Source organism: Thunnus maccoyii, chromosome 19 (genome assembly GCF_910596095.1).
Source record: "Thunnus maccoyii chromosome 19, fThuMac1.1, whole genome shotgun sequence".
Classification (NCBI taxonomy): Eukaryota; Metazoa; Chordata; class Actinopteri; order Scombriformes; family Scombridae; genus Thunnus; species Thunnus maccoyii.
The window spans coordinates 2,705,221-2,716,351 of record NC_056551.1 but is presented as its reverse complement, the minus strand read 5'-3'; positions in this window follow the sequence as shown (position 1 = coordinate 2,716,351).

Below are 11,131 nucleotides of genomic sequence, written 5' to 3'. Positions count from 1 at the left end.
AACTAAGATGGCGACCAAGAAGGTCCAACCTCAGACCTCACTGGGAGGAGATTATGGTCCCTGTACGTGAGGTGTATCACTTCCATTAGCGGCCATTTAAAAAAAAAAAAGTTTAATTTTACTAGATTTACAAATGGTCACATTGCTCAACAGTTATCATAATGTTTTTGTCACGTAAAAAAATAGATAAATATTCGTTCATGTTGTGTGTGAAAGAAATGCTGCGGTAAATTGCCGAAAAAATACAACATGGTTGACGTTACACAAAGTGCAGGTGATGTTAGCCTGCTGGAGAAGCCAACATTTATGTTAGCCCTATTAAACCATGTGAAACTGTTTCTTAATATCATATCTACAGGAATGGAACTGAAAACATAAAGCTGTTGTGTTATTAGTGACAGTGTTTGGTTTTAGTGTCTTATGCTGTCTTCAGAAACCATAGGTCCACACAATATAGAAACTAGACAACATTACTTTACAGTATTTTTCATTCCTCCTCGACAGCACTTGTTATACATGTTAGCATGTTAGCAAGGTAATGTTGAGCATTTAGCGCAATGTCCCACTGTGCCTAAGTAGTGAAGGGAAAGCATTGTTGGTTAGTTTGGTGTGTTGGTTGAGCCTTAGAGCATTACAGACTCTTGTTAACCAGTGTTTGGAGATGACTTCTTCATATAAATTATTATATAACTGATTACTTAAACATGCATTTTTGGCCATTTGGGGTAGCACGATACGCTGTAAACACAACATAACACACATCCAACAGACACAGAACAACACTAGCATTCATTTGGAGCAACCTGGAGAATTTAAGTCCAGTATCCACTCTCCTTTTGTCTCTGGTTTTGGTCTCTACCAGCTACTCCGGTAGCATCCAGATCTACTGTAGCCGTGGGTGAGAGCAGTGAAAGTGAATCAAAACAGCTATATTGGGGCCTATAAACTAAAACAATGAGCTGAAAGACACTAAAACACGGCATAGTGGTGGGATTATTCACTACAGGTTTATCAGTATGAACAGCACCTTTCACATTACTCAGAGTTGAGTCAGAGTTTTTTGACTTATTGTTAATAAAATGTATTGATTAGTGCAGCTTTAAACATGAAGGATTGTCAGCCTTAAAGAACAATCTTTCTGCATTTTAACTACACGGCAAAGCAGATCAAGATTTGATCATGAATACAAGCAGGATCTTACTGAGGTGTTGCCAGTAATGGGAAAGAAAGAAAGCTGTACAAACACAATACATTATTGTTAGTATACAATATACAATATATTATTCATCATTCAAAATGATAAAATTACGTTTCTTAAACTAGCGTGTTGGTGTTACTGTCCTGAAATTAAAGGATATTATAGCTGAAACTGACCTTGAATCCCAACATCCTTCATGCATTATGGTATATATGAACTGTACATGTCAACCAGTTGTAAGTCATACCCTCTGAAAACTTTCATTCTCTTCATCACGCAATCTCACTAATTGGTTCTTGAATTTGTCAGGCTAATTAGTGATATGCAGATGAGGCTTGATTGGTTTGAGTGTGGCATGGATCTTGCACCATGGAGGGAGATTGGGAGACCCCCTCTTTGCTTATCAAGATATGGAGATAATTGCAATTAAAGTCATTTGCATGTGTTAATGAATTTGTCTTATGCTTTTCAAGATCACAGACATGGAGTAAATAATTGATTTCCTATCAGTGCAGACAGGCTGAGCGTATCAAACAGCTTTTGTCACAAACTGTGTGAAGTCAACAAACTGAATGCTGCCAGTATTATTCCATTACCAGAGAAGGATTTTCTTCTGAAACTAATGAAATCAATAGCTAATAAGTGTATATGACTGTGATAAATATGTAAAGACTTTGTAACCTCTGTGACCTCTCTGGGTTACAGGCCTCTCCCACCATCAGTGCCGACAATCCTAACCCCCAACCCCCTTGATCCTCCCCCTAAAGTTACTATTTCTGTCTTTCATTACAGGTGGAGGTTTGGCTGTGCTCATAGCTTAGCTTTACATGATATTTATTCATGTATGTGAGGATTATTTTAAGTGTAAACACAGGAATAGGTCATGGTTGGCTTTTAACAATAGATGGAAACAACTGGATATTTAGTAGCAAAAATTCAGAAATGGGTGTCAAGACTAGAGGTGTAAACAAACAGTTAGACAGTCTGATCATTGAATGTAGAATACTGGGATAAGACCCTCTCACTGGCTTACTGTATGAGATATCTACATTTGTTTTTGAGTAAAAAGTCACAATGTTATGAGATGATGGGATAAAGTTGTAATTTTAACAAATACAAATCCCAATACTTCAACGCTAGAAACAACGCTAAAGTCAAAGTATTAAGAGAAAGAGGTTGCTATATTTGGAAAACAAATCCTGACTCGATTCTTTATGAAGTGAAGAACAGATTGCTCTCACCTGTTCACTAAAACGTGTATTAAAGTAAACATCTCTTAATATTCTAACCTTTTTCTAATACATTTGACTTTATTGTGATATGAGTTTTTCCTATTATCATTATTTTTCTCAAAATAAATACATATATACAGTACCAGTCAAAGGTGTGGAGACACCAAAGTGTGTGTAACACATTTAATCTACCTTCACACAGTATGAGACAATATCTTTCAACAGCACCACAAACTACAGGCTCCAAAATGACGGTAAAGTTGAATCAACACCTCTCTAAAATAGTTTCAACAAAAAACTCAACATCACAACCTTCACGATGGGATTTATTGCAAAAGGCTGTTGTACGGGCCTTTTTCACAGCAGATATTTAGACTCGTCACAGTATGAAAAGCACAGGTGTTTCTCATAACATTAACGATGGCTCTGTTCTATTCAAGTGTCCCAATAAGTCACGACAGTGTGTCAGTGAGGCAGCATTCACAATACCAGAACCCTGAAACTGAAGCAGCTAAATGGAATTCAGCCATCATTCATTTTATTATTTACACCTGTGCTTTTATACTGTCTCATGTCAGAATGTCTGCAGTGAAAAAGGCCTGTTAGACTGCATTCGTTTTAACCAGGTGTAGAGTACCTAATAAACTGGACACTGAGTGTATCTAGAATGTCTGTTTTAAATTTATAGCCTTTAAATTTCTAGTAACGTTATTTATAAGATCAGCTGATCTGTTGATTCACTGCCTGAATACACTGAATTAATTAGTCAGATTTGTATTTGATAGTCCACATTAATTATAAATGTTAAGCCTGTGGGGATAGGGTTAGTGTTGTTCATGGTGCATGTACAGTATGTGTCAGTATGTGTACTATTAATGAACCTGCGCACCTGTGGGGGAAAAGACTATAAAGCAGCTGTTACATGTTTTGATGCTGTAGATGTATTTTCCAGATGGCAGCAATGAGCTGGCTGCTGTCCTTGAAGATGTAAATATTGTAAAGTGATGGGACCTCTATTCTTCTCATTCCTGCCTTTATAATCCCCTGCAGCAGTGTGCAGTTGCTTGCAGTTGATATATTAATAAAGCAGGTGGCATTCATATGAGTCCGTTTGTGATGCAAACACCAACTGTCAAAAGCGTCAACAAATGATTCACAGGAGAAATACTTGGAAGATGGTTATGTATGATGGTTATGCATGAGGTTGTTAGAAGTGATCCTCCACATTGTTCCTGATCTAAAGCTATGTGATGGACAGCTCATAAAGTTCTTACTTTCCAAGTTTCCCCGCAGAGAAGTTGTCCTCAAATGTTCAGCAAAGTGTTAAATTCAGTTGAAGATTCTGACAATGACCTATTCACATGATGGACAGTGACTGCCTAGAGTTGTCACTGGTTGCCTGGCAACCTCACAGTGACAACAAGACTCTATGAAGTCACTGCTCCATGTAACCCCCTGTAAACAACACCAAACAAACCACTACACCACTAGCTTTAGAGGTGCTAGACACATTTTTTTTAAGCTTTGGACAGAGCCAGGCTAGCTGTTCCCAGTTCTTATGCGAAACTATACTAACCAGCTGCGGGCTATAGCTTCATATGTAGTGAACAGCATGTTATCAATGTCTAACTATTGTTTTAATGTCCAGCAGACTAATAACATCACATACACTGCATCTAAATTCACCAGTTTAACCTTTTTTTGTTACGGTAAGTAATTTCGTCACAACAGACAATGTTTTGCTATTTTTTGGAACTGACCCATGGCCATTACCTGACAAATGTATGTGAGGAAAAACTTTGTTGAATCTTCCTTAATATAGTTCCTAAAGGGACACCCTAAGGACATGAGGAAGTGACATACCTCTCTTCTGGGGACCATATCCCCTTCTCAGTGGATCTCAGGCCCCTAAGTGTGGGGTCTGGGGTGTGAGGTCTGCAGTGGGACCCTCTTGCTGAAATGGGAAACATCTTGTAACTATTAGTGTTTCCCTCTTGCCCACCCCTCCTCAAGGTCAAAGGATAATGGTAAGACCTGGATTTAATGGACTTTAAAGTAGGCTCTTCCCTTTATTGTTGATGGACGGTAATGTTTGAGGAACACAGGTATTGCTGGTGGTTTGATAAGAGTTGACCTTTCACATACACACCTAGGGGATAATTAAATGAATCCACATACACTATATATATCTACAGCAATAAGCTACCACCCATCAGTTACTCTATGAAATGGATATGCTCTGAATTTGAGAGGGTAAGATGGGAATTGGAAGCATCAGTTTTTTTGGTGGGTGAGAAGGGGGGATGGGGTAGTAATTTCATCCAATCAGAGTACTTTGAATAATTAAACTGATCAACTTAATTAGCTCAATTAAGTTGATTTGACCACAGAACACTGCCATATGGCGCAAGGAAACAAAAGAGGGGGGAACTAATTAAAAGTAAAATAATGAGGATTTTAATTAACTGGTTCCCCAGACGTCAGCAAGCGGGGATGTGGAGTTGTAATTAAAAAGTCCTGTAGTGCTGGCAACATTCTCTCCCTCCCTGTTTTAATAACGGCAAGGGCTCCATCCATCTAATTAAATCTGTAAATGAATTAGCAATATTGAGGGTCCCTGCTTGAGTTTTACACCCCACCTCCCACAGCAAACCTTCTAGATAGTTCTCTCAATTCTGTAATAATGGGAAGGAAAAGAGAAAGAGGGAAAAGATGAATGGAGGAGCATTCCTCTTAACAAAGCAGGAACTACTGCACAAGAAGAAGAAGAATAGAACACATGTCACTTAAACACATGTGCACCCTTCTGCATGACTTCTGGCTTATAGCAAACACATAAAGCTTAACATTCCAGTACATTCAGAAGGATAATTGATGGCTTCAGCAGTTACTATTGTTACATCCTACAAATTAGGAATGAGGAAGTGCTTACTGGGCGATCAATGTGGAGATATTTATCAACTTTGATTTTCAGTTGGCAAAACCTTCTGTCTATGTGGAAATTAGAAAACGGTGTGGCTGTATACCAGTTGTGCCATATTATTTCCTGTACAGAGAGGTGAGGATAGTGACTGTTAGGCAGCAAATACTGCTAATGAGCTCTGAATCTGTAATGTTGCAAGAGTCCTCAAATGATAGGTAGACACAAAAAAGAATTCGAAAGAAAGAACTTTTTGTGAGAGTTTTTATCAAAACTTAGTCCTTAGAACAGATAAAGTAATTATAGCAGCTGACTTCAAAAATCATGTGGATGTTGATAATGATAGCCTTAGCACTGCATTTATCTCATTATTAGACTCAATTGGCTTCTCTCAGAGTGTAAGTAAACCCACTCACTGCCTTAACTACACCCTTGATCTTGTTCTGACTTACGGCATTGAAAGTGAACATTTAATAGTTTTTCCACAAAATCCTATTTTATCAGACCATTACTTAATAACTTTTGAATTCCTATCACTGGATTACATGCCATTAGACAAAACTGTCTTGACTAGATGTCTATCTGATAGTGCTGTAGCTAATTTAATTCCATCAGCATTGAATTCAATGCCATGTCTCAATACTACAGAGGACTCTTATGCTAATTTTAGTCCCTCCCAAATTGATCATCTTGTTGATAGTGCCACAAGGTCACTGCAAATGACACTCGACCCCATTGTCAAAATATCACGAAAATTTGAAAGGATTTGGCGTTCCACCAAACTAGAAGAATCTCGCTTAGTCTGGCAAGACAGTCTTAAACATATAGAAGGCCCTCTGTAATGCCAGAGCTGTGTATTACTCATCATTAATAGAGGAGAATAAAAACAGCCCTAGGTTCCTTTTCAGCACTTTGGCCAGGCTGACAAAGAGTCATAACTCTATTGATCCATGTATTCCTGTAGCTCTCAGTAGCAACGACTTTATGAGCTTCTTTAATAATAAAATTCTAAATATTAGAGACAAAATTCATCACTTCCTGCCCTTAACAGGCACCGATTTATTCCCAAACACAGGAACCTTAGAAACAGCTGTAAAACCTCAGTGTTTCCTCTATAATTGTACAGGCCTGGTGGGCTGCCAGGCCAATGACAACCCATGCCAGGCCAAAAAAAGTTTTTTTTAATGCCAAAAATAACGCCAAATATCCATTCATTCGGAAATCAATAGCATTTGGGAGCCTCTGTGCAGCGCTGTTCCAAAACGTGAGTCAACCTCTGTGTTGTTGCTTGGGAAACTCTTGGTAGCTCCTTTAAGGAATAGGGCAGTGTGCATTATCTAATGATATAGCTACTCTAGATGGCATTGCCCTGGCCTCCAGCACCACCGTAAGGAATCTGGGAGTTATCTTTGATCAGGATATGTTCTTCAACTCCCACATAAAACAAATTTCAAGACTGCCTTTTTTCACCCACATAACATTGCAAAAATCATTACATCCTGTTTCAAAAAGATGAAGAAAAACTAGTCCATGCATTTATCACTTCTAGGATGGATTATTGCAATTTCTTATTATCATGCTGCCCTAACAAATCTCTTTCCTTTTCTCTAACAAAAGACTTTCCAGCTGGTCCAGAATGCAGCTGCAGGTATACTGACAAAAACTAGAAAAAGATATCATATGTCTCCCATATAGCTTCACTGCATTGGCTTCCTGTAAAATCCAGAATAGAATTTAAAATCCTTCCCCTCACCTACAAAGCCCTTAATGGTCAGGCACCATCATATATTAAAGAGCTCATAGTACTCTATTACCCCACTAGAACACTGCACTCCCAGAATGCAGGCTTACTTGTGGTTCCTACAGTCCCCAAAAGTGGAATGGGAGGCAGAGCCTTCAGCTATCAGGCTCTTGTAACCATCTTACAGTTTGGGTTCAGGAGACAGACACCCTCTCTACGTCTAAGAGTAGATGTAAAACTTTCCTTTTTGATAGAGCTTATAGTTAGGGCTGGTCCAAGTTTGCCTTGGACCAGCTCCTAGTTATGCTGCTATAGGCCTAGACTGCCAGGGGACTGACTGCTGTCCAGTGCGACACCTCATCCCTGCTGCTATTACTATTAGTCATTTTTGCCCACCGCCACCACTATAATTATTAGTCACATTTTTATTATTACTATTATTGTTATTGTTATTATTGTTGTTGTTGCTGTGGTTCTCTGTCTCTTTCTCCCCCTTTCCCCCTCCCTTTTTCTCTCTCAGTCCAACCAATCATGGCAGATGGCCGCCCACCTAGAGTTTCTGGTTCTGCTTGAGGTTTCTTCCCGTTAAAGGGAAATTTTTCCTTGCCACTGTCACCATGTGCTTGCTCATGGGGGAATGTTGGGTCTCTGTAAATTAAAGAGTACAGTCTAGACCTGCTACTGAAGTTTGCAGATGACACCACCCTCATCGGACAGGTGGAAGACTGATCATCTGGTGTCCTGGTGTGGCCAAAACAAGAGCTCAATGCTCTAAAGACAGTGGAGATGGCTGCGGACTTAAGAGAGAACCCAGCCCCACCCGCCCCATCACCCTGTATGACTCCACAGTCAACACTGTGGAGTCCTTCCACCCATCATCAGCCAGGACCACAAGTGGGAGCCAAACATCAGCAGCCTCACCAAGAAGCCTCAGCAGAGGATGTACTTCTGCGGCAGCTGAAGAAATTAAACCTGCAAAAGCCAATGATGGTAAACTTCTACACCACCATCACTGAGTCCATCCTCACCTCCTCCATCACCATCTGGTATGCTGCTGCCACTGCCAAGGACAAGGGCAGACTGCAGTGTATCATCCGCTGTGCTGAAAAGGTGATTGGCTGCAACCTGTCATCCCTCCAGGACCTGCACACCTCTAGGACACTGAGGCAAACAGGAAAGTTCAAGGCCGACCCCTCCCACCCCGGACATAAACTTTTTTGAACACTCCCCTCCAGCAAAAGGCTGCAGTCTATCTTGACCAAAAGCTCACACCACAAGAACAGTTTCTTCCCCACAGCAGTTGGCCTCATTGTCAAGGCCCAGGACCCCCATTGATATGGACTCTATTCCTCCCATGTACATTACATATTAACGTAAAATCTATAATTTATATTGCACATATGTGAACTCATCACATCTAACATGGTGTGTTACATTAACACAACTATTTGTATTCTTTGCATTATTACACTTGCACATTACATATACTGTTTATACTGTGAACATTTGCACATTCCCAGTCAATATGCTGTACATTATTTTTTAAACTCAACAGCTCTCTTCACATAGAATATATTTCTACTTGTTCTTTATTGTAAAATTTTATTTATATACTTATACCACCTGTTTTTTGTGGTAGTTGTATTTTTCTCACTTTGTATAGATACTTGTTTTTTTCCTCTTACCTTCTGTTTTTGGATTGTTATGCACCACAACACTAAGTCAAATTCCTTGTATGTTCAAACTTACTTGGCAATAAATGTGATTTTGATTCTGAGCCCTTTACCCTCCTATTTCAAACTCTTTAAATCCCTTTTATACCTCTATCTTGCATTTCTGAATCAATGATGTGCTACAAATGTTTACACCATAAATATGTCATACTTCATCTGTGGGAAAAGTTTGAGTGGTTATATACTTCCATTTAGCAACAAGTTTACTTAGACAAGTGGCTGCAATGCAAACGGTATTCTTCACATACTTACTTGTGTGCGTTGTATGCACCTGGAGGGTTGAAAACACAGGAATGGGGAGAAAAAAATCGATTCACATAAGAGTTGGTAATTTACTATGATTTTGAATCAATTTACAGAATCTAAAAATCCATTTTTGCACATTGGCAATAACATTATGGCTTCTCTCTCAGATGTTCACAGAAAAAAAGCATAATTGTGTGCAATGCAAGAAGTCCTACAAATTAAATAAAAAAATACAATGTTGGTTCTTGTACTCCAAATGACACATTGAAGTCTTTTCTGATCTGATGCCCCACCATTAGCAGAACATCATTTGTCTGAGCCTTCCAAAACCATTTAAAATCATGTTTTAGATGTGACAACGCTATGGTTAAGGTTTGGTTTGGTTTAGGCTCCAAAAACAAATGCTTAGGTTGAGGAAAACATTGTGATTTGGGTAAAAATAAGTAGAGATTGGGGGGTGACCATGGTCATGTTTGAAAAAAAAAACAATGTTGACTATGCATGTATTAGTCAGAGCACGAGCTGAAACGTCATGGAGCTCACCAAAGTGTGCACTGCTACGTTCTGCAAAACGACGCCTGTTTGGGTGAAATAACACGTTTTTAGGGAGTCCCGTTTTGGGGCACTTGCTGAAATGATGATACTGGCATCTTTCTTGGGAGGACTGTCTCACTTTGAAGTATTTAATGCACTTGATGGTTAATATCAGCTGGAGCAGACATATCAGATCCTTACCTCTTGCATCTCAGCCCATTTACTCCCTCCTTTACACATATTTAATCTAACACTCATTACTGGTATGATCCCAACTATTGGACACCAACTTCAGACGGTACACTAAAGTTTGTGATTTCAAGTAGTTGAATTATATATCTATCCAGCACTTTGGAGAATATAATGAAGAATGAGTACATATGTGCAAGATCACATGACGATTGTGAGTTTGCCACAGTTGTCAGCAACGTCAGGGTACATCTGTGCCAGTCTACCTTTGCTTAAGTGTTCGGTGAAGCATGTTATATTGAAAGCCTTGCACAAGAAGATGAAAAGTTTACTGCTTCCAAGGCAACATCTTGGCAGGAGTCTGAAAAGGTCTTCAACAATTCTTGTTCAATGTAATCTGATCTTCTGATCTTCTGCTTACTTTATCTGTTGTAGTCATGTCGCACAGAAAAGAAATGTGACTTTTGGACAGATCTAAAACATGAAAAACATTTTCAATACCAGAGGGAGATGTGCTTAATGGAAAACTGGTGGTATATGTTTTGACAAAATTTCTAACTTTGAAAATAGAGAATATAATTACACTAAAGCTTTTGAATGAGATGAAAAACAAAAGACATCTGAAAGAGAAAGAAACCTTAGTGAGACATGCACCTCTAACACAGGACCTCGAACCTAAAAATAAAAATGCCCTTGAAGTTTTGATAAGTGTACAGGTCATCCTTAATGTTGCAACTGAACATAAAAGCAGGTTATTTTAAGCTTTTGACCATGACAAGTGCAAGCTGGAAGGACACGTCTTAATCAGCTGTGGAGGTCTGAGTTCCCCTGATCACTTGCAGCTCTGGGCACTGGGCACTAAAAGATGTCAATTGGTCTTAAAGGACGAGATCACAATTTTCCAAGTCTGTCTTACAACAACAGTCAGGTGCCCATATGAACATTCAAACAGGTTTTGCTTGCTGTAATCATTCCTCCAGTTCATACTGACCATTAGAAGATCCCATCATAATGTGTTTTTATCTCCCTCTTTTATAACATTCCTTCCACTGTATCTCAACAGGGAAACACAAAGAGGCAATATTATACTAAAATGACTAACTTTGGAAGATAAACACTTGACTAACTCAGACCACTGGAGCCTCATATTTGAGCTCAATGCTTCAGATACATTTTTCAAATACACACACACACACACACACACACACATATATATACAAATACATTTTTGCACAGAGCAAGGACTGTGGATTTTGGCCCCCATCATATATTGACAGCATCTTACATTACAAAGTGCATTATAAAATGATCTTTTAATGGTCAATATGAACAAGAGGG